We start from the raw sequence: 25221 nt of genomic DNA, 5'->3' as shown, positions 1-25221 counted from the left end.
GCCTGCTCTCACCATACCTTTTCAACCTCTTCCTCAAGCAAATCCTGTCAGATGCCTTAGAGAATTTCACAGGAAAAATATCAGTTAGAGGACAGAAAATCAACAACCTGCACTTTCCTGATGACATTGATCTTACAGCAGGGACATCAGAAGAGCTTCAAGAACTTACAGAAATGCTAGACAAAACTGCGAAATGCTACAAAATGGAAATAGGCACTGAAAAGCAAAATGATAACTGGACTGCAATGCATCATCCCCACAGGTTGATTGAGCATCCGAGGCCTGCATAGGGAAGGTGGCTGTCTCATATAATAGCTACTTCTGGTTGGGGTTGGGTTTGGGATTGGCTTGAGAGCACAAAGACTCTCTCTCCTGTGCTCTAAGTGGTGTCCATACATAATGGAAGTGGAAAGTTCCTAACTTAGTGCAACAGGAACCAAAGCTAGGAAGGCACAAGAGTGAATGGAGTAGATTAAAACAAGGAGTGTTTCAAAATTAGCACCAGAGTGGAGGTAAAGGTGTGACTGAGAGGTGCGGGGAATGCAATGCAAACAAGATGGGGAGGAGTATAAAACAGACCATGGGAAAAGTAACTGGAACGTCTAGTCAGGGACGGAAAAGGGCTGATCCTGACTAGACAAAAAGACTGAGACTAGGAACCAAGGAGGGCAATCCAGAATTGTAAAATGGATTGGTTTAAAAGCTGTAGTGGATGAGATTGATTTGGCTAAGAGGCTAGGCCTAGGGAGAAGCCTGGGTCAGAATGTGCAGGGAACTTGGTAGCAGTGTGCAGGGAACACAGAGGTAAGTTGCAGAAATGGGGCCTGGGGAGACAAAGACTGACTTGGCAAAGTGGCTGAGACAAGGAGTTGGTTGAAATAGCTGAGAGAGTGGCACACAGAAGTCACAGCTGAAGCTTTCCATCTTTTCAGCCACAGAACAAAGGACCTTTTAAGAGGTGGCTTCAAAGATGCTCCAGCTGTGGCTTCTTGCAGTCCACAGAGCTGAGCAGCTAAACCAGAGGTGCTCAACCAGGTGTCATCCAGCTTGACGGGCTCCTTATGGGTTTGGAAATTTGATGGCAGGAGAGCAGGGGCATTGCTCCTCCACTGCCAAATTTTCAGACCCATGGAGAGCCCCAGGCATTGCACACTGAATCTGGCATCCCATCCCAGCATGCAAGGCTTTGTGGGCATGGTGCTAACCCTGGAGCTCAATTCCAGTGTGGGTGGCTGGGCAGGGGCAGTGCCAGGCCTCTGGCACTCAATCCCAGTGTGAGGGGGTAGGAAGGACATTGCTGTCCCCCACCCTTCCGAACCCAACCCTGGCACACAGGGGGCAGAAGGAGGCAGTACCAGCTCCCCCTTGCCCCCGGGACCCAACCCCAATGTGTGGGGGATGGAAGGGGTTAGTACCAGCCCCCCAGGACCCAACCCAAGCACTTGGGGCAGGAAAGTGGCACTGCTGGGCCCCACAGCTGATCAGGCCTGAAGATGGCCCAATCCAGCTCACAAACTGGCTCTGCACCACCCATTTGACCTGTGGGGCCAAAGGTTAAGCACTACTGAGCTAAACAGCTGTTCAGCAGAGAAGTTAAACAACTGCTCAGCGTAAAGGGGACAAAAGCAGAGGAAGTTGCATCATTGTCCTTCCCACACTGATGGTCAGGAGGTAACCTCCAAGTCCCTTTTATAATTATGCTTGGCTAGTGTTAAACTGGTTACTCTGGGGTTGCCTGAGAGAACTGCATTGGGCTGCTGGCACATGACATATTGACTGTAGGGTAATTTTACTTCACTGTTGGGTAAAGGTTCAGAAGATGCACTACCGCCCATCTTCTAGTTATCATGTCATATATCTCTACCTACAATGAGGCTACAAATCTTGTTCACATTAACACTAAATTAATTTATGTTAAACTGTGCAAGAGATTTGTTCATGATGCTACCCATCGATCAGTGTAGAGGTGTGCGCTATAACATAACTCTAAAACAGTTTTTAAATACCACTTTGAAAAGATTCAAGGGCATTTTATTATATCAGTTTGACAGTACTAGATTAAGCAAGGTATAAGTTCTCATATCTAACTAAGTGACCTTAAAGCAATTTGCTTCAAACCCTCTGTAAAACAGCCTCAGCTCTGATGTTAGGAAACATTAAAAATATTTCTAATTTCTGTTAAAAACAACAATGGCAAACTAATGCTCATTAGTAACAGGATAAATTGCAAATGACAGATTTCAATATAATAATAAATGCAAGGAAGTAAAAAAGAAAAAGCAGCAGCAAGTGAAAAAGGAATATAACTTTGAAACTGTGTACTGATTAAGATTCTATAGTAGTTTCCTGTATTTGTAACCAAAAAAAAGTCAATTAAAGAGTTTACATTTCATCATGCACACTAAAGAGCTCTTGACAGACATTGTTATAATATGAAATGGTTCAGTCTCCAGTAGAGTTTAATTTAGAGAACAACAAAGAAGAGAGAAAGGAGAAATAAAACAATTGAAATGTGAGCAGACTGGCTTAAACTCAGGGGAGGCTTTTCAGAGAACTGTTTGGTAGAAGCAAAGCAAGCTGAGCTGGTATCCTGGGAATAATATTTTTCCTGAAATTGTTTCAGGTTGAAGTGTTTATAGGAGCCAGTCTATAGGTTGTGTAAGTCATTGACTGGCATACTCGAGAGCTATAGCTTCTCATCAAAAACTAATCAAGCTGATTTTGCAAGAATAACCAGAGTTGGTAGTGAAACCCATTCACAAAGGATTGGTGATTCCTTGCATCATTAGTGGTTTGATGTTAACAGATATCTATAAATGCCACCAATATTGACTTTAAATAAACCCTTCTAAAAATACCTTTATATTACTCCACCTGTATCTATAAAGAGAAAAATCCTTATATCCTGCATCCCATGTGTTCATTCAAGTTTAGAATTTAATAGGCTTGAAAGGTGGATTCATATTTAAATGGATAACAAAAATAACAGCAGCTTTATTAGGTTAAATATATACAAGGCCGATATAAATCCTCATATTTCAGAACATAGCCACCCACATTCCAGCAGTATAGGAGAAATCTTCTCTTATGTTCATTTCATTTCATAATTGCCTATTATACGGCGTTTACACTTTTCTCTAAAGATGCATCCCTTTCTATTGTCACCAAGAGGACAATGGACTAGATGGATCACAAATCTGAACTAGTGTTGTAATTCCTGTCTTTCTATGCTCTCAACTAGTCTTTCTCCAGACCTTTTTGGATAAACAGGACACTATTAAGTCTCCAAATTCCTTGTGAACCACCATTCACCCTTCTTCTCAAACTTGTAACTGAAAACACTGTGCACCAGATTATATTCCACCTGGGGTTTATCATTTAAGTAGATTCAGGCACCTAAGTATGATTCTATTCCACCCTGCTCAAGTCTCTAAAAATCCATCAAAACATATATTTGTATAATGCACTGTCACTTGACCCATAAGACTGAGGCATAAAGAACAGCAAGAAGGAAGAGGACTTACCCATTTTTTGCATTAACAGTTTTTTAGGGACTGGAGCAGGCTGAAATAGAATCACATTTAACCACTGATGTACCTATTAGATTGCACAATCTGCAGACTATTAACCATGGCCTCATGATCACCAGTGGTCTGCAGACCACAGGTTTGGAAAAATGGATAGACCTTTCTAGTGTCATTCAAATATTTAAAATTTTTCAATTGAATTATTGAAATGTATCCTATACTATGACTACTCATAAATAGCTGGAACAGTAGATACCTGCCTGCCTCTGGAATTGTATTAGCACTCACTTAGAACCAAATAATTCCATAACTTGCTTCCAGATATAATTCACAATGATAATTTTGATGTGTGGGTCTCTTTTTGGCCCCAGGTACATGTCAGGCTTAACAGTCATCTCCCCACCTCTCCCCATGTACCATGACATCAATAAGACCCTCAGAATAACAAACTCTATATTTAAATTCCTGATGCCTATAGCACAGTGGTCTCAGTGGAAGGATATCATCCTTGGAATTTGCTTCCTAAAGTGCTCAAGTGTACAAGGCCTGTTTGTTCTCTTGTGACATTTTCATGGACTAGATATAGGGTGCCTTTTTGTGTGTATTGACTTTCATGGCAAGTCTTTTATTTTAAAAGGGAAGTTGAATAAACCATGTCTTTTTCCTTCCAATGTTGTTTCTGTACTATTTTTCTAACTGAATATATCTAACAAGAAAAAGAGACCCACAATATATATGTTATAGTTACCTTTCTTTGTTCATTTCTCTATCCTTCTCTGTTCCATAGCAGTCCCTTTCTTCTTGTTCTAACTACATCCTGCTTAATTGCTTCTAAACTCTGCTCCCTAAGTGCATTTACGTCAATAAATTAAGTGACTGTGGCATTGATGCCTGCACAGTTGGATAGGTAAAAAATTGGCTGATGGGGCACACCCAGAGAGTAGTGGTGGATGGGTTGTACTCAACCTGGCGAGATGTGAGCAGTGGGGTACCCCACGGCTCAGTCCTCGGGCCCGCACTGTTTAACATCTTCATCATCAACTTGGACGAGGGGGTGGAAAGCATGCTGTCTAAGCTTGCTGATGACACTAAGATGTGGGGCGAGATGGACACACTTGAAGGGAGAGAGAGGCTGCAACTAGATTTAGACAGACTACAAACATGATCCGCCAATGCCAGACCACAGCCAGCAAGGCCAGCCATACCTTGTCATGCATCCAAAGGTGCATCTCAAGCCAGTCCAGAGAGGTGATACTCCCCCTCTATGTGACTTTTGTCAGGCCACAGTTGGAGTACTGCATCCAGTATTGGGCGCCACACTTCAAAAGGGATGTGGCCAGCCTGGAGAGGGTTCAGAGGAGGTCCTCCTGCTTGGTGAGAGGGCAGCAGGACAGGCCCTACGAGGAGAAACTGAAATACCTGAATCTGTTCAGTCTCAGCAAGAGGAGGCTGAGGGGGGACCTGGTGGCTGACTACAACCTCATCAAGGAGGATCAACAGCAAATAGGCAAAGCGCTTTTCTTCCCAGCACCACCTGGGGTGTTGAGGAACAATGGTCATAAGCTGATGGAAAATAGGTTTAGGTTGAAGATCAGAAGGCAATATTTTACAGTTAGGGTGGCCAAAACCTGGAACCAACTTCCCAGGGAGGTGGTCCTTGCCCCTACCTTAGGCAAATTCAAGAGGAGGTTGGACGATCACCTGTCTAGGGTCTTGTGAACCCAGCATTCATTCCTGCCTGTGGCAGGGGGTCAGGCTATATGATCTGTTCAGGTCCCTCCTGACCCTAGCTACTATGAAACTATAAGACATTTACTAAGGAGTTGCCTAATTAGCTCCACAGTAAAGGTTTCAATGTCTACACATGCAGGGCTATTAGGACAGAGTAAACTAATTAACTGCACAGTAGGTTAGTACTTTTAAATACAAGTACTATCCTATTGTGGAGTTTTTTTACTCCACAGCAGCACATGCATAGACGCTGACCAAGCTGGCAAGAGCATGAGGGCGCTTCAGTGTGTATGCTGCCTGCTGACTAGCCCTACACTACAGCACCCTTGTGCCTCAGCCAGCCACTCTGCAGCACGTTGAGCTGGGTCAGAGCAGCCCCAGGCTGGCAGGCTGAGCCCCAGGGAACCCTGCCAGCCAGGGCTGCCTGGACCTGGCTCAATGTGCTTTGGTCCTGGGCACACATTCAAGCAATGCACTCCGGAGCAATAAACTGCAGAGTGATATGCACTAGAGTTTATTGCTCAGCATTAATTCCACATGTAGATGTGCCCCCTGACACCATATTTCTTCTCCCTGTAGAAAACACTGCTATTAAAATGATATTTTAATTCATCAACTTGTCTAGGTTATGCTCCTTTTAAAATCCATTAATTTGTTTCTAAGTGTTATAAAATATAAATCATTTGGCTAGAGGGTATAACTCCCTCCATGGTGACTTACTGGACCTATTACAAGATGCTCAGGTGGTATAAAGTGGTCAAGCCATACCAGTAAATCAAGTTTCTCATCATGTCATCCACTACCTACTGCTCTAACACAGCCAGATGCCTCCTTTGTCTTTTACTTAGGGTGACCATATGGGACTGTAGCAATGTATCACTCTGCTAGCTCAAGGAGCCGAGGGGCAGTCTGCAGGCTTGCAGGGGCTACAGGCCAGCTGTGGGCAATAAAGCCTAATTTCAGGCAACCTAGGAGGACTGGGCCAGCTGAGAAAGATAATTAGTGGGCCACAGGAAGCTAAAAGGCTGTCAGGGAAGGGAACTAGGAGAGAGACTTCTGGGGAGATGGGAGCCGGAGAGCTGAGTTAGGCTCTTGGGGAAAAGGAAAAGTCTAGGAACCAAGAGACTTGAGAGTGGGTTCCTTGAGGGCTGAGAGCTAAGAGAAGAGAGCTGGTGGGTCAGCTCACAGTGGAGCCCAAGGAATATGCCTTGAGTACCTTTCTCCTGGGAGTTGGCCAAAGACTGAGAAGAGGGCCAAGAGACATAGGGAGACTGGGTGTGTTAAGAGGCTGTGTATATTGCTGAAGTGAATGGATATGAGGCAGGAATGTGGGCTGACGGCTGCAGACCTGAACACAGGCACAGCTGGTGGTCTGGGAAAAGGCTGCATGTTGTTTGGTTAGTTACACTGCTAATTGCTTATACTCATGTCCTGCCAAGATGGAGTTTGCCCCAGAGGAATGAAGACAGTGAAAACAAACACTGAAAAACTATGCGAGTGAACTAGTTAATCCCTGACTTGCTACAGGGATAATGTGAAATCCGGGACACTGCTCCAAGCAGTCTCTAAATTGAGGAAGTTGCTGCAGGCAGACCAGGGGATGGGGCAGAGTGGTGCAGCTCTGGTACTGTTATTCAGGCAGCTAAAGGACTTAATGGCCTGTTAATGACCCATTGTTCTTTACTTCACAAGTGTTAACAGTCATCTCACCTTTTTAATGGTCATTCCACTCACCAAGTCAATCTATTTTAGGGCAATTTTGCTGATAGGGCTTCCAATTTCACAGCTTGTGCTTCTCTGCTTCCCTACCCCAAACCTAGATATTTATTATCTTGTATCTCTAACCTTCATAGTTTGCATATATGAATCCTTCACTGTCTTCACAATGAATGCATGCGTAAACTAAATAATCCCTCAGCTGTACTTCTGTAAATTGGTACCTCTGTGTTGGCGTTTGTTTGTTTGTTTGTTTGAATTATGCTACCCTCCCCAAAAGTGTCTCAGGGAGGTCTGCAGTAAAAAGTACAAATATTAAAATTAAATAATATGTAAAAGAACAAACTCCTTTGGCAATGACTGCCTCTCCAATAAACCTGCCAGGTAAAAGGCTGCCCAAATTAAAAGTTCATACAACACTTCCAGAATGTATTGAGACTCTGTTTCTGACAGATGACAGGGGCAGACAGTTCCAGAGCTGAGAAATGACTACCAAGAATGACCTCTCATACATTTTTGCCAAACTTGATGCCTATATGATATTTGCAGAAGATTTCTCTCAGCTAACCTTAGGGATCACAATGGAACATAAGAAAGAGAGCAGTCCCTTTGGTATGTAGGGCTCAGATCATTTAGGGCCTTATAGTTCAAAGCCAGCATATTGAATTGCTCCTGGAAAGCTACTGGAAGCCATGGAACACTTTGGAGCAGTGGACTCGCCTCTATCAGAAGAGAGTGGCAATTGAGTTCTGCACCAGCTGCAGATTCTGGATAGTCCTCAAGGACAGCCTCATATAGAATGTATTCCAGTAGTCTAGTCTTCAGAATGGAGACTAGACTACTATCATCATATAAAAATATGGATGAGGATAGCCAAATATGAATCACAGAATCATTGGAAAGTAGGGCTGGAAGGGACCTCATGAGATCATCTTGCCCCCTGCTCAAGGCAGGATCATCTCTGGCTAAACCATTCCAGCTAAGTATCTGTCTAATCTGCTTTTGAAAACCACCCTCATAGTCAGAAGTTTTTCCTTATCTCCAACCTAAATTTCCCCTCCTGCTGCTTGAGGCCATTACTCCTAGTCCTGTTCCCTAGAGCCCTGGGAAAAATCCATCTTCATTCCTTCTGTAATTGCCCATCAGGTATTTGAAAACTGTTATAAAATCTCCCTTCAGTCTTATCTTCTCCAAACTAAATGAACCTAGTTTTTAGCCTTTCCTAATAATTTTTGTCTTTTAGGCCTCAAATAAATTCCATTGCTCTCCACTGGTCTTCTTCCAATTTGTTCACATCCTTCTTTCAGTGTGGGGCCTAAAACTAAACACAGTATTCCAGGTGAGGCCTCATCAGTGTTGAATAAAGTGGAAGAATCACTTTCCTTAATTTGCAAGTGGCACTCCTGTTGATACAACCCAGTATGTTGTTGTGCTCTTGTTGCCAAAAAAAGCCAATGTTGGCTCAAATGCAGTTTATAGTCCACTGTAACCTCCAGATCCTCCTCTGCAGTACTGTAGCTTAGCCAGTCATTCCCCAGTCTATATTTATGCATGCAATTGTTTTGTCCTAAGTGCAGGACTTTGCACGTGTCCTTGTTGACTCTCACCTGCTTGGTTGTAGACCATTTCTCCAGCCTATTCATGCCATTCTGGATCCTAGTCTTACTCTTCAGAATATCTGCAACACAACACAACTTGGTGTGTTCCTCAAATTTGCTGTGTGTACTCAATTCCATCACCCAAATCTTTAATGAAGATATTAAACAATACTGGACCCAGAACAGATATCTGGGGATCCCTATTTAATGCCTCCTCCCAACTAGACATTGAGCCATTGATTTTTACTTGTTGAACACAATGATTCAATCAGTTAAGTATCTACCTTATAGTACTTTTATTTAGTCTGTATTTCCTTAGCTTGTTAAAGAAAGTGTCATGGGAGACTATGTAAAAAGCCTTGCTAAAGTCCAGGTATATCACATCCACTGTTCTTCCCACCATCCACAGAGGCTGTTACCTTATTCTAGAAGGAAATCAGGTTAGCCAGGCAGGACTTGCTCTTGATGGATCCATGCTAGCTGTTTCTGAATACCTTGTTCTAATTTATGTGCTTCACAACAGATTCCTTGAGGACCTGATTCATGATCTATCCCAGTACTGAGGTCAGGCTCTATGGGCATTTATCTACATACTGTTTTTCCAGAAACATGCTGGAGATCCGCCACTTCAGATATGAGCTGAGGCGAACTGCACTGCACCATGTGCAGTTGTATAAGCAGTGAAATGCATGTCAGCACACAGAAAATGGCAACGGTGCACTTTTGAACTCAAGTTCCTTCAAGGTGTTTTAGTTCAAAAGCACGCCACTGTCATTTTCTCATCTCATTTTGCTGCTTATTCAATTACATGTGTTGCAGTACCAGGCGCTTTTCAAAGCACCCAGCGCTGTGATGTGTGCTTGTGTAAAAATGCCCTTTAGTTCCCTGGATCCTCCTCCTCCCCTTTCTTAAAGATGTGTACTGTATTTGCCATTTTCCAATCTTCCAGGACTTCATCTGACCTCTGAGTTCTCAAAGAGGATAGCCAATGGCTCTGAAAGAACCTCAACCAATTCCTTCAGTACCCTAGGGTGCATCCCATCTGGCCCTGCCAACTTGAAAGCATCTAGCTTTTATAAGTAATCTCTAACCTGTTCTTCCCCTACTCTAGGCTTTTTGTTTTCTTTCCTATCTTTTTTGCCAACTCCACACATCACATGAAAGCTACTTCTTTTTGTGAAAACTGAAGAAAAAAAGGCATTAAATACTTCAGCTTTCCCTAAAAGACAGGGTTGCAGCTCCCCAAATGGAGTCCATAAAAGGTGCTTCTAGCTACTGCTGCTACCTGAAAGTCCAGGTACAGCAAAGGATCTATAAGCATGCCTAGACACTTGAGTGACAAAGGAGGCTGAATCCCATCAATGGGATTCCATCAGTGTCCCAGGTGATCTCGAGTAATGAAGTCCTTCAATTACCATCACTTCTGTCTGATCAGGTTTTAGCCTCAATTGATACACTTTCATCTAGTTCCCAACTGTAACCAATGCTTGGTAAGAACTGGGACTATAAAGTTTAGGATGAATGAAAAAAAATAATAGAGCCAGGTGTCATTAGCATACTGATGGCTCCTCACTGCAAAATCTCACCCAGTGACCTCAGATACAACTGAAAAAGAGAAAAGACAAGATGGAACCTTGAGGGACCCCACAAGAAAGGCCCTGAAGGGACAGTAAGCACTCAGTCATCACCACCCTTTGAATCCTCATTGCTAGGAAAGGGCAGAACCAGTTAAGAATACCCACCAGGGTATATAAAAGTGTTATCAACATTCCATGGTCAAATACATCAAAGGCCACTAAAAGAGATTAAAAGATCAGCAGGGCACAATTTTCCCTGTTAATCTCCAGGCAAAGATCATTGACCAAGGCCACAAGTGCAGTCTCTGCACTATAGCCAAGATGAAACCTGGACTAATTGCGGTCCAGGAATCTGATAGAGTCCAGATGTGCCTGGACCTTTTGGGCAACCACCTATTCAGTGACCTTTCCCCAAAGGAGATTATCACACACTCTTCATTTCACATCTGAAATGTAGATTGTTGGTTTTCTATAGCAGAAGGGCATGTTCTTCTGCCATCAGTGAAGCACAGAGCTTAGCTATGGGTATTAAAACAAATGATAACTATAAGAAGTGCGAACATTTAGAGTCCCAGTTTTCCTCACCTGGTGGAATTTTTAGCCTGGTGAAATGGGCTGTGGAGAAGATGGAGCAACATGTCACTAAGACTACAAAGAATTGTCAAAGGGTAAAAATTAACCTCTATGTGTGCCAGCAGATTGGTAGGAAAGCAACTTATGACAGATTTGGTGCATCAGTTGCAAAGAAGATAGAAAGCCATATAAATTGGGGTTCACTACTTTGCTTGTTGCCCAAAGATCAGGAGTTGGTTTTGCCATAGAATATTGGAACATGACAGTTGTTTTGTTTTTTTTCCTGGTGTTTGGTGCTTGCACAATAATCAGCAATCAATAGTTGATTGATCAGAAACCTTTTCAGGCTTACAAAGATACTGTAGCTTTATAATAGATTTTTATAATGTACCACAGTAATTTGTTTTGCAATACTGCCACACTGGCAAAGAAACATACTACTATTAACGTCTACCAGCAGGATTTTCATATGCAAGCACGGGATTCATTCTAGATGTGTTGTCACTTTCATAACCCTTCCATGTACTACGAACATTTGATTATGAATTATACTCCAACCAATATCATCTTGATTTTACACTGATCTTTCATTTCAAGGAACTTTCCCTACAATCTTTACCTTTGCCCCATTCACTCATATGCTCTGAGGCATATTGTCAATCATTAGATGGAAAAAAAACCCACCAGTCATTTTAAAGCTACAGTATTTGTCACTGACTCAAAAGATAGAGATCTGACGACTTACCAGGGGCTTTGCTTATAAACACACACCTATACCAGTCTCAGGGCTTGGTATTTTTTTTTATTCTTACACTTAAACAGAAAGACATTTTCTCCTCGAAAATGCTGACAGCGTATCTTGGTATCTCAAGGCAGAGAGGTTGCTTTCCCCCAGGCGGTGTGCTGGCAACTTTCACATGGACACATATGACTGAGCTGCCTATAGGCACCCTTGCTTTTATTGTTTCCATAATTCAATACATTTAAAAACAGCCATGCTAACAAACATTAGAAAGCGGAATGGGAAGTGAAACTTTATGGACTGAACTTCAGAAATCAACTACAACTTAGAAAGAAAGGGGCTTAGAGCAGAGATACAAGACGGATATCTACAGGGCTGTTATGCAAGAAGAAGGTCTCACCAGAAGATGAAAGATTGCTGCATGCAATCAAGGGGAAAACTTATTGTTAAAATAATGGAGCAGAGATAAGTCTGACTAATGCAGGTTTTTAACATACCATTTATAAGTTAATCCTTCATGTGTGTCATGCTGTGTCAAACAAGATCTCAGGGGCTATGCTGTGTATTTCCTTTTGCTGAACCCTGTTAATTCATTCTACAACACACATGCACACACATGAATGTACATGCACATCTGTAAAAAAACCAGCAGCACTTTAATGTGTTTTCTGGAAATAAAAAAAAATAGCTGCACGGGAAAATGGCACTCTCAATAAAGTAGAAACATTGATAAAAGAGTACATGTCTATTGTATCTTATGTTTAAATCAGAATATAATGCAGAACAATTCCTGAGGCCATTCAGGATAACAGAAAACTTCTCATTCACTCAGGCAGACTAGGATTTACTCTTACGATGCTAGTTGTATTTTTGTGTTCTAAAAGAAAAGATGCATTTCATAAAGTGTAATTGGTTTGGTCTGAATTGTTAACTACATTTCTCTCATTAACTTTGTTTTTTTTTGGAAAACAAAATTAGGTGTTGTTAACTTAAATTTAAGCACTGCAGATCCCTAAGAGTAGGTCCGACATGCCATCATTTCAGTGTACAAAGGGTAAAACAAAGTCTGCATCAATGCTGTTTGCTGTAGCTCCTAAAACCCAAGCCCACTCCAGGCTGTATAGAAAAAAAAATGGATATCAGGAAAGGCCCAAGGTTAAGTTAGGCCAAGGAGCATTTAATCCCTTGTCAGCACTGAGCAAAATGTGACATCCAAGCAGTTCTACAATGTTACTCAAGTGGTTGAAGAACCACTATTGTGAACTGTGGAGAAGCATGTAAACCAGATATATGTAATTAAGTAATTTATGCTGACCAATTACATCCCTTTAAATCCCTAAACTGGACAGAGAACATGAACATACCCAGAACCTGGGAAGATCTGTGAAGTTTTACTTCTGCAAGCAAATCTGTTCAAAAGCCCTGCTGGGTGCACAAACTATTTGTATATATCAGCTGCATTTGAGCAAATGCTGTTTTGTTCCCAATCATGCTTTTATAGGCACAACAGGTGCCTGCTTACTGTACAGGTGCAAAGTTTGTGCCCAGCTCTGAAAATTTGGCTCTTAATTTTGTTTTCTACAAGTGATGCTGTTCTCTTCTTTCATTGTTTGACTGTGTAGAACTTGACACTAGAAGCTGACAGCTTCTAAGAGAATTTTTCACATTTCTAGAGAAGCTGAAAAATCAGCTGCATTGTGGAATATATTTTCCCAGAATTTGTGTTATTCATACTTCTCATTAAATACTCAAGAAAAGGTTTATGAAAAGGACTATGTTGTACATAGGAACTGGCTTAAAAAGAAAATTCATTCTTAGTTACTGCATTGTGTGGATTAATAGGAAAGCAAAACAAGATTAAATAATCAAAACACTCTTGGCACATGTATTAATGACAACTGTTAATTAAATTTAATTACTTGTAATAGTATTTCCTTGTTATAGTATATTAGTAAAGATTCTATAGCATACTTTTTATTAAAGCGACAAAAAGAATCTTCACTAGTGTATTCTACTACTAAATCCTAAATGAAACCATCTATTTCAATGAAAGAAAATTACCAAATTTCCAGATTAACAATGAAAATTAGCTACTTTACCCTTCTTGTTACACAGTATAATGATTGGATTATTTGGAAAATATCATGAATCTTAGATAACTATGAATTTTCACTATGACTAGGCCAAAAATACTTTGTTATGCTGGTGGAATTGTTTTGGGAGGAAGTACTCAAATGAAATCCTGTATGTAGGAAATCGTTATTTCCAGTGATAGATATATCAACATGATATGGTTGCGATTTTATGGGTTATTTCTTTATTAGCTTGGAAAGAAATTAGCATTATAGGGAATTAATGTGATTTAGTATCTCAGTTTTAAAACCATCCAAGGGCAATAATACTACATGGGTAAATAACTTCGGTTTTGCTGTATCTCAAGAATAGAAGTTAAAAACAGGTCAGATATGAAAATGTCCCAACTGCAGCACTGGTCCATGAACTTAAGATGCTTACTTGTATTCACAAGCACACTAGCTTATTCCATTGAGAAGTTTCAGTTGTTAAATGAACTAAAAATACAGTATTTACACATTGATACTCCTATTCACTAACATAAAATGTATAGATATTATTTTTGCATTATTTTTCCCTTTTAGGGGGTTGGTTAGTCTGCTTGTAAATTGGTGCAGGTTTTATCTCCTGAAATATATCCCATACATACCACTAATATACTATAGTATAACATCAGCAAAGAAAGAAATAATATTCTGTCTAATTGTTTTGATCAAATATGACATAGACTTTGTACTCGCAGTAGACACATATTTCTGTAAGTTATAGTTTTCACAGTACTTGCTTTCATTTTTTTGTAATCCTGTCTGTTTCAGACCCTAAAGAATGCAGCACAACCGTTTCAGTTTCCAGCCTGTCAAGACTTTGCACAAATGATTTGTCAAGAAAAAGTCTAATTATGTCTGGCTTAAGGCTTCCATGTTAAACAGAAACAATTGTGGTGACTGAGAAAGAACCGCCTCCTGGCACTTAAGCAAAATCTGAAAGCAGCATGATTGTCTTGCCTTGTTTCTTTCCGTCAACACCCTGCGGTCAGGAAAAGAAACTTCAAACTACTTCACTTCCATTTCTATCAATTTTGGGAGACTGGCAGCACCTTGGCATTTACCTTGTACTGTATATGAGTCATACTGCTAGGGCAACAAGACAGCCTGTTGAATGCAAAGTTTGAAGTCAAGCAGACTCCCAGCCAAAACCTGTTACTGCAGCTATCAAGCAGATTAAGCTAAAATTATTTTGATGAGCACATCAAAGATCAAAGTGAGTTTGGAAATTTGGAGGAAAACAGCAGGTGGCCACTGTGTTATAAAATTATTAGAAAAAATCTGTTTTGCTACTGCTGTTTCTCAACCATTGTAAAATATCTGGAGTCATCATTTTGTTTATCTTTTTGTGGGAGTTGCATATGTCTGTTAGTAGTAGAAATGCTTGAACAAACTATCCTACAGTTTTGAAAAGCAAGGGCCAAATGTGACTCCCATTTGAAATCAATGTAAAGACTTTCACTGAGAGACAGGCTGGACACGGGAATAAACAGATATTTGTTAAAAATAACTGTTAATGAAAAGTGAGGAAGGGAGCATATGTAAAGCTTACAACTAAACATAAGCATAAGACTCATTAGAAATTAAGGTCTACATTATTAAAAAGTTCAAATGATTTAGAATCTCTGCTTCTGCATGCCCAGTTTGAGATAACTCAGAGTCTCTGTCTTGTTTCCAGAAAGTGGGCACATATACCATCTAGACAATAAGCACTTTTTAGGGTTCAGGGTCTGAAAACCGATGCCACTACAATTACTTTAGTGTTCCTTCCTTCCTCTATGAAGCTGGCAACCTGCTACTACTCCTAACTAGCTTATTGGGGATAGGACCTTGGGGAAGTGGCCAAACCTACACCTCATCCAGCCCTTCAGAGTGTAAAAAACAGTGGATAGAACTCCTGCTTCAGCTTCTGCCTAACCAAAAAGGTACATCAATCCATGGTCAGTAAGACTTTGCTCGTGAAATTTCTCAGCTATTTAAATATCTGTTTGTGAGCATGCCCAGAACCATGTAAGTCACTGAATCATAGAAAGTTTCAAGTTGGAAGGGATCTCAGGTCATCTAGTCCAACCCCTGCTCAAAACAGGACCGTCCCCAACTAGATCATCCCAGTCAAGGCTTTGTCTAGCTTGGTCTTAAAAACCTCCAAGGATGAGGATCCCACAACCTCTCTGGGTAGCCTGTTCCAGTGCTTTACTACCCTCCTGGTGAGAGAATTTTTTTCCAAATATTGAACTTAAACTTTCTTTGCTGCAACTTGAGAACACTGATCCTTGTTCTGTCAGCTGCCACCACTGAGAAGAGTTTAGCTCCATCCTCTTTGGAAGCACCTTTTGGGTAGCTGAAGGCCACTATTAAATCCCCTCCTCAGTCTCCTTTTCTGCAGATTAAATAAGACCAGTCCCCCCCTCAGCCTCTCCTCAGAAGTCATGTGCCACAGGCCCCTAGCCATTTCCATTGCCCTCCACTAGACTGTCTCCAATTTGTCCACAGCCTTTCTGTAGTGGGGGGCCAAAAACTGGAATACTAATATTGCAGCCCAGTATACTGTTAGCCTTCTTGGCAACAAGGGCACACTGATGGATCGTTGTAACAGGGAATCCTAGCCCTATCACCAGAAGACAGGTCAGCCCCTTTAAGGCCAGAACTTTCTGGGCACAGAGTGCCAGTAAGGAGGGGGTTAAATGCTGAGCCTGGCCAGCTACTCAGCTGACTGGAAGAGGCAGGCCAGGACTATAAAATCCCTGGGCAGAGCACCAGTAGGAGCCAGCAGTTAAAGGGGAAGGAGTGCATCCCAGAGCATCATGAAGAGGCTTGGTGAAAAGTTCAAAGGCTGGAGGAGGGGAACTATGAAAGACCCCAGATGGATGGCAGCAATCTCAGAAGAAAGACTGTAGCTGATGGTGGGGAGCTGAAGCATGAACCCTGTGTAAATGTAAGCTGGCATGCTGCCTTCTTTAATTACACTTTTGGGTGGCAGTTATTGCCCATGGATAAGACTGTTCATACTTTTATTTATTTATTTATTTATTTTAATAACTCAGGTGGCTTGGGTGAGGCTATCAAGGGAAGGAAGAGGCCTCATTTGCAGGCCCACTACAGAGTGGGGACCCTGGCACCAGCGAGGGTATGGTTTTAGGGGGCTCAGACCCCAGTGCCAGCAAGGGTGTGGCTTTTTGGGGTACATAGGCCCTGGCACCAGTGTGGTGCACTGACCCTGGTGCCAGAAGATGTGATCTTAAAAGGCTGGGGTGGTCTGGTGTTACCTGAGGTGCAATTTTACTTTATTTTTCTTGGACTAAGGTGATGTGAGTTCGACGCCCTTCCCTGGCTTTGAAGTTGTGACCCCCTAGCTGTGGGGCTGGACCTCTAGTCCAGGGAGGCTGGGCTCCAGATTGGAGCAGAAAAGGAGGACCACGAGCCCCAAGACACCAAAAAAAGACTAGAGCCTTAAAGTCAAACCCTGTTTGGTGGGTTTACATGGAGAGGCCTAGGTAGAGAGAGACTGGGGTCAAGGCCCATGGAGGTGAAAGGCCCCACATACGAAATACAATAGGCAATCTCCCGCTTTCAAGAATATCCACATAATAATTCTCATCAAGATGTGGCAGGAGAGTAGAGAGCGGGACATAAGAACCTTAAAGAAGACTCCAAGGGTGTCCCACATAAGGGACAGATTAACAGGGAAGATGGTGCTGGGGAGGGCAACCTGTTACAATCATTCAATTTATTCTCCACTGTAACCCCCAGGTCCTTTTCTGCAGAGCTGCTGCCCAGCCAGTTAGTCCCCAACCTGTACTGCTGCATGGGATTGTTCTGTCCTTGTTGAACCTCATGATTCCTTTTGGTCTAATCCTTCAACTTGTCCAGGTTACTCTGAATCCTAGCCCTCCCCTCCCCTCCCCTCCACCCATTATATTTACTCCTTCCTCCACCAGCTTGGGGTTATCTGCAAACTAGCCTAAGGTGTACTCCATCCCATCTTCAGGTTTTTGATGAAGACATTGAACAAAACTAGCCCCAGGACTGACCCCTGGGGCACTCCACTTGATACCAGCTGCCAATTAAACATTGAGCCATTGATTACTACCCTTTGAGCCTGACCAATACAGCAAGTTTTTCTATCCACCTTACAGTCCATTTATCCAACTTATACTTCCTTAGCTTGCTTGTGAGACTGTTGTGGGATACTGTATCAAAAGCCTTGCTAAAGTCAAGGTATATCACATCCACTGGTCTCTCTGGATCCACAGAGCCAGTCATCTCATGATAGGAGACAATTGGATTAGTTAGGCATAATTTGCCCTTGGTGAATCCATGCTGACTGTTCCTAAGCACCTTTTTCTTCAAGTGCTTAGAAATGGATTCCTTGAGGAATTTTTGTCAGTTTTGATATAACTGAGTAGCTTGGCACCTGGATCCTAACTGATTTATTTCATGATCCATAAGTGTGGTATTCCCCCATCTTGTCTTTAGGGCAGTGATTTTTTTTTTTTGATTTTTTTTTTTCAACCTACATGCTGCAGTACCCTGGGATCCTGCAAGATATTTTTTAAGGGTGCAATATTAGCATGGTTAGGTATAAAAAAACGCCTACACAACTCACAAACCAAAACAAGAGATTTCAAATAGGCCCATAGCGTCAAAAATATTATGACCTGGTGTGGTCTTTCCAAGTTTTTGCAACAAAAGAATTGCTTTACATTTTCTGTACTCAAAAAATGAGTGAAAGCTAAGAGTTGGCATTTTCCAAGGGGTGTTTTGAGTCTAACAAGGGGTGCCATTAGTCTAAAAGAGTTGCTTTCAGTTTAACACGGTTAAATCTCTGGGGCCTTATATGGTAGCCTGTCTCGGAGCACACCTCCTTTCACACTGGATCACCCCCTTCAAAAAATGGTGGTGGAGGAGGCAGTCACCTTTTTATCCTATAGTTCAGTGTTTACAGCACTTCCACAGGATGCTGAAAAGAATTTTAATTCTTGCCTCAACCTGAGAGGATTTAAATTTACATTTACTAGCTCCTGGGTGAGTGTTCTAAGTACCCCAAGTTATGGGAACAAGGGTTTCAGTCCTCCTTGCTGAAAGTGTTCTACATTGTGTGATTTTAATATAGTATTCACTGGATGCATCTACACATCACACTACATTTCCATAGCAATGCGCTATGGCAATGTAGCATTGGCAGGTGTTTACACATTACCAGAAGCTACTTGGCCCTAGTGACCCACACTCTCCTCTTTTATAGCACATCACTATGGTGAAGTAGCTGCTAAAAATAACTGTGAACTGCATGTATGGTGCAGTACAGGTTATTACTGCATTGTGATTCAGTACTTCCAAAAGGAAGTAGGGGAGACCCAGGAGAAGAGGGCATGGCTCCAGAGGGAGTAGAGCCAGCTGCCTGAAGGCAGAGAGGCTTGGAGGAGCCTCAGTAAGCTGGGGACACCAGCAGTGAGCCTGTGGTGAAGAAAATGGCAGGGCCAGGAACTTTGCTGGGGAACAAATCAGCAGTGGGACAGGCAGATGTGCCCACTATAAGGGGGATAGACTGGTGAGACCCAGGCTGGGTCAAGACTGTGCCCAGGTAAAAGTGCCTGATGATAGGGCCTTCAGCCCAGGGAGAGGTCAATACAACCAGGATTTTATTTTTGTTTAAATCTAAGGGGCATTGTACCACAAAGAAAGAAAGAAAAGGAATAACACAGCCATCACAGAAGCTCCTGAGTTGCAGCAAGAAACCTCCACTTGTTAGCTGCCAGATCTCCTGGTGCAGGAGCAGGAGAGTTATTGTAGTTCCTTTTTATTGAGGCTCCGAAGGGAGTGCTGTCAAGGTCCAGGTGACTTGTATTTTAGAGAGACAAGCAAGATAATATCAAGAGCCCACACGACAAGGTCAAATACGAGTCTGCCCACACAGATCCAGAGCGTGATGAACTCAGTGACATCTGGGTGGTACAAGGCTGGGGCATAGGGGAGATTAGCACTCCAGAAGATGGGCTAAGTCTGGCGCACCAGAGTTGAGTTACCAGAGAATTCAAATCCTCCCAATTTAAAAGATTCTACAACATCAACTCATGGCAGGAAAGAAATGGGTAGTTCCTTGACATAGCAAACTATTAGGCTTGAATACACATGGCACAGCCAAGCCAGTCTCTGGGCTCCAAGGTCCTACTACATGCTGTACCAACAGAGGGCTCAAGATCTACTCCCCCCTCAGACTACCTTAACATTTGTCCTTCCAGGTGACTACAAAAACCAACATATATTTAGATTGAGTCCCTCAGGCAGAGGGGACATTGAATTAAAGTCTCCCATAGCCTGGATGAGCTGACACCCTTTCTAACCAGTGAAATATCAGGTAAAAGGAATCTGGGTAAACCAAGGCAAAACTTGTGTAAGTCTAAAAATAGCTCCCTCTGAATGATCGAACTATCAAAACCAATACCTGGACCAATGACCCAGCAATTGGAACCACCCTCAGCATTCAAGACACAAAAGATGAGGCAACCCACCATTGTGCCAAGGCTGCACGTGCTCAGTATGAACACTTGGAACCCTCTGGAATAGGACTGATATTGCCTGGACAGGCCCTCCCCATAGGAGATCACAGGTAGTCTGCCTCATAAAAAGGGGTAGTGAAGACTGACTCCTTGGGAACACCATTTTCCATCTGGACCAGACCAGCTCCACGTCATGCTGCCTATCCACCTCAGCGGCCCTGCGGGCAACCCCCTCTGGACAACACCAAGGTGAAGGAGACCCCGACTGGCCATCAAGGATCAACCTTCAGCCTGGCATAGGTAGATATCACCCACACACTTCCTCCTTCAACTCTCTCTCTCCTCTCTCCCCCCAGAGTTCAGTCCCTGCACCAAGCCTCTTTAAACCCTACTGCCATTTTGTGTGTGTGCGCAAAGGAACCAATAAGATAGTGTCACCATCTTCCCTGCTCAATAAAACCACTGTCACTTGCAACCCCAAGTTGGATCGTATTTTACTGAACTCCAGTCTTTTCCTTATTTTAAATTCCAGTCTCTCTCTCGGCTCCGGCCCTGCCCCACCTTCATTTCCCAATCTCCTCTCACTTCCATCTCCTCTCTTCTGCCACCTTTTAGCCTCCTGGCCCCACTCCCACCATTCACTGCTATGATACGTAAAGCTAACTGCACTCTATAATGCATTAGCAGATGCATCACAAACAAGCCTAAGGAGGCAATACTTCCTCTCTATGTAGCATTGGTAAGGCCGCAGCTGGAGTACTGCATCAACTTCTGGGTGCTGCACTTCAAGAAGGATGTGGATAACCTTGAGAGGGGCCAGAGGAGGGCCACTCATATGGTTGGGGGCCTACGAGGAGAGATTGAGGGACCTGGATCTCTCCAGCCTCAGCAAGAAAAGGCTGAGAGGTGATCTTGTGACCAACTACCAATTCACTGGGGGGGAGCAGCAAGGAAAAGAGAAACTCTGTTTACCAAAGCGTCCCTTGGGGTAGCTAGAAACAACAGCCACAAACTGACAGAGCAGATTTAGATTGGACATCATGGAAGAACTTCTTCATGGTAAAGGTTACCAGAATCTGAAATGGGATTCCAAGGGAGGTGGTACTCTACCCTACCTTGGAGGTCTTTAAGAGGAGGCTAGACATGCACTTGGCTGGCTTCGTCTGCCCCAGTGCTCTTTCCTGCCCAGGGCAGGGGGTCAGACTCAATGATCTACTGAGGTCCCTTCTGACCTTAAAAATCTATAAGGGAAACATACTGACCTTGAGGTGTTTTGAGCCTTTGGACGTAGCAGGAGGCTGTGCTCATTGCCACAGCTGGGACAAAACAATTGAAGAAAAGCTCTGAGAGAACTGAAAAAGTTCTCAAAAGAGAACCGAAAAGAACTGAAAGGCCAAACGGCCCCATAATTCCCACCTCTGAGTATCGTAATAAAAATTTCCCTTGCCTTGGCCAGTAACCACAAAGGGATGCTGGATAGATATATTGCTCTAGCATGAAACAGTAAAAGGAACAGCAGAATTGGGCAATTCACTGGTCATTGTAGGAAAAAGAACAGGACCCTTCACTTACATATGGGTCTAAAACAGGGTTGTCCAACTATCTGTAGTTAAATTGTTACTAACAGAGCCTATCAGCATGGCTGCAAAAGCCACTGCATTGTCACGGCTCTGGAATCTAGGTGATGAACACTGCCATCACTTGCTCCTCACTCCTTTGCTCACTGACAAATTCAGGGACTTTGGTTGCCATTGATGATAAAATGAGCAACAGGGAGAAAGGGCAGGCAAGTGGCAACAACATTCACCTTCTAGGTTCAGGAACTATACCAATGAAGTAGCTCTTACAGATATGTCACTGGACTGCTGCCATGCTGCTGGAGGTGGGTCATCTAGACCACAAGAAGCCCTGCCAGATCCAGCCTGTGGGGGCCAGATGAGTTTGGCATCCCTGCTCTATAGAATTAAAGGAATATGAAGACAAGGAACATCTTACACTCTTACCAGTGACAGGGTTGATTGGTTTCCTACAATGGCCAGCGTGGAGGATGTGAGTGAATCTGAATGCTTTTCTCTGCTTAGTGTCAGCAAGGTTCTGGCAGATGTTCTTAAAGAAACAAGGGCACATGTTTGTGCAAATTCAGCACTCTTTGTTGGAGACATGGTAGACAAGTTAATGAAAGTGCAATGGAGCAAGAACCAAAGCTGCATTTTGTATCTATCAGTCTAATAAAACAACTCTGGCTTTTCTTATACAAAATGATTGCAAAGGCTACAGCTCAAAATAAGACCCTGAAGAAAGTGACTAAAGCCATTAGCACAGGATAGTTAGGACAGCACGTTCCCAGAACCTACTGATACAAATTCAACAGGAAGGTCTTAGTACAAGATGAATTCTGTTTAAAGGCACCAAGATGGCAATCCCCAAAGTGCTATATGAAAGTTATATAAAAGGATACATGAAGGTTATTTAGAGACTGAAAAAAAAAATGAGATATGTGCTAGAACGGTTTATAGTAGCCTCACATGAACAACAGCATTACTGCTTGTGATAGGCTCATGCCCAACGCAGTCACCAACAAGGCCATGAGCCTCCCCTGCCCCCTTGGACCATGTTGTACCTGGGCCTATTTGCCCATCATGACTTGTTGTTCATGCAGGGAATAACTGAACTTACCCAGAGATGCTGATCAATGGTCCCCTGAGGGTCCAGGTGTGACTTTATTGGCATGTCTTCTGTGGGGCTTCTTCTCCCCTATACCCCACCTCTTTCCACTTGGATGTTACAATCAACTCTGGCTTTGTCCTGGCATGATGACAGGGCCTTTCCTTCTGCATGGGTATCTGGTGAGAATGGATACCACAAAGATCCTGCTGCTGCTTTCTCTTTCCCCAAAATCGCAACTAAATCAGTAACCTAACTTAAATAGCTTGGACTGGGCAGCCAGGCAGGGAAGTGAATGCTCTGCACCAAGCAGTTCCCTTCTTGGGCATGGACTGTTTCAGTGATTAGTCCACCTTTCAGTCACCCACCTTCAGGCTCCCTATACCTCCTGGTGGGCAACCCTTCTAGTACAGGTTTCTCCCTTTCTGGCACTGAGCCAAGTATGGCACTGCCTCATGGTGCCCACCGCCATGCTTACACAAGGCTTATGGTTCTGCAAGCCTCCTGTTGGCATGCTCCAAGCCCGCTGGCATACTGATTAGATATGCAGTGTCAGTGGGTCTCCAAGGCAGGGTTCCTTCTTGGTTGGCCCCTGCAGGTCTCACTGGGCTGCCCTCTCCCAGTCCTACCTGATGTGGGTGCTTTTGCGTGGCCCTCTGGGCATGTGGTGGGATTTTGTCATGCCCATGCTGAGTTTCTCACCAGCCATTGCAGGAGAGTTGGAATCTGGCTGGGTCCATGGTGCTCCAGCAGTGAATAAAGCATCTGGTGCTTTCCTGGGTGTTTTGGCTCTGGGGAAAGCAATCAGCCTTTGGTTGGTGGTGAGGCAAGCATCTAGGTTTTCCTTGGATGCCTTGGTGGTGGGACAGGCATGGGGTACTTCCCAAAGCATTCTGGCCTTGGGGGAAAGAGCCAAGTCCCTTCCAGCAGTGGAGAGAGTATCCAAGTCTGCTTCTGGTGCTCTGGTGTGCTCTTCCCATGCCTCTGTCTCTGGGCCCACTTTTAGCCCATTGTCTCTGGGCCCTGGGACAATCAGCAGAACTCCCTTATTTGGTGTGGCACTGGCAAACTTGGTTGTAGCCTGGCCACCAGGGCTGCAGTGATGAGTGACTCAGGCAGGGAGAGGCCTGTCACATTGTTTATGCCAAAATACAGGTCAAATCAAAGCAAAAACTTATTATAATGGCACAGGAAGATTTGGCCTTTAAGAGCAAAGAATAAATATGTTGGTTTATGGTGGCAAAAAAAAAAAATGTTTTTTTTTCACTCTAGACTATTATTCTTTCTTCTTTGAGAGAGGTTCACTAGAAAATCTTACAGCTAAACAGGTGGTTGGGCATGTCAAATCTATTTTTGCTAGACATGATATTGTAGTGTGCAAAAATGAACTACAGTTTAGCAGGCATGAATTTAAGCAGTTTGCAGTAAAGTTTGATTTTAGATCTACAACCCCCAGTTTCTGTGATTTGTAACTGAATGGGTCAGTGGAAAATAGTTAAAATTAGTAAAGTACTTACTGAAAAGGCTCTGGAATCAGAAATTTAACAGCATAAATTTTCAGGACATCACAAATAAGGCACTGGCTGTCACCTGCTTACAATATATTTAACAGTAAACTGAGAACATATAATGCTTGGAATGTGAGAAATTGTTGCCAAAGGAATAGGTGTTTCCAGAAGTATAATATATAAGGCTTCAGAAAAAAATGAATATAATTGGAGGTCTCAGGAGGTGCTATGCCTTATGAAAATGATGCGGTACTCATGTATGATGGGAATCAATAATCATTAACAGCACAGGCATTCCAGGAAGGTTTTCACTCCAGATGGACATATATGGAGGATCAATAGACACTCTCCAGCTTCTAGAAGAAAGGGAGGTAAGGGGCACTGATGGGTTGGACAAATGAGTATCAGGAAATGGTACTGTTAGAACAAATAGAGTTCTGGCTCCCTAGGAACAGGTAGACAAAGTAAACAATAGTATTAATTACAGCCATAGTTTTGGGTTCAAAGGAATTTTTAAGTTGATTTTTTGCATCAAAATCTAACCTCAGGTAGTAAGATGACCCTGTTCCACAGTGCATAAATATTGTGGAATCAGAAAAAATATATGCCTTAAACTTTGATTATTTTAGTTATAAGATGACATAACCGCTTTGTGTAGAATCGCTGGCTCGGTACAGTAGAACAGATAAGGGCAAATGTTTGTTCTTTGTAACTCTTCTGCAAATGCTTCGCTCACCGCGGCCTTGAAGGTAGAAAAAAAAAAAAAGTATGTACAAAGTAGATTTCCAGGTGCAAGAAGGAGGTTTGTGAACTAACCCTATCTCCCCCATAATTCCCATCCTGATAACAGCAAAGAAATAATGAAGTAATATTATAGCCGCTTTTCATGCTAATTTCACTATATGATCACGTGAGTTGTAAGCGACTGTTAAAAAGTATATAAGCCTCCTGATTTTGCTCTTGGGGGG

General features: G+C 42.8%; 1 long non-coding RNA gene across 1 annotated transcript in view; it reads left to right on the top strand.

Annotated features, from left to right (window-relative positions):
- Positions 1–16552, top strand: part of LOC109284028 (uncharacterized) — a 46321-nt gene extending 29769 nt beyond the window's left edge. Inside the window, exon 3 of the long non-coding RNA XR_002091338.2 lies at positions 14353–16552. This is a non-coding gene — a long non-coding RNA (uncharacterized LOC109284028). The remainder of the gene's footprint in view (positions 1–14352) is intronic.
- The last annotated feature ends 8669 nt before the right edge of the window (positions 16553–25221 follow it).

This window comes from Alligator mississippiensis, chromosome 3 (assembly GCF_030867095.1).
Source record: "Alligator mississippiensis isolate rAllMis1 chromosome 3, rAllMis1, whole genome shotgun sequence".
NCBI lineage: Eukaryota > Metazoa > Chordata > Crocodylia > Alligatoridae > Alligator > Alligator mississippiensis.
The sequence above is the reverse complement of the archived record's forward strand: the minus strand, read 5'-3'. Positions and strand labels throughout refer to the sequence as shown.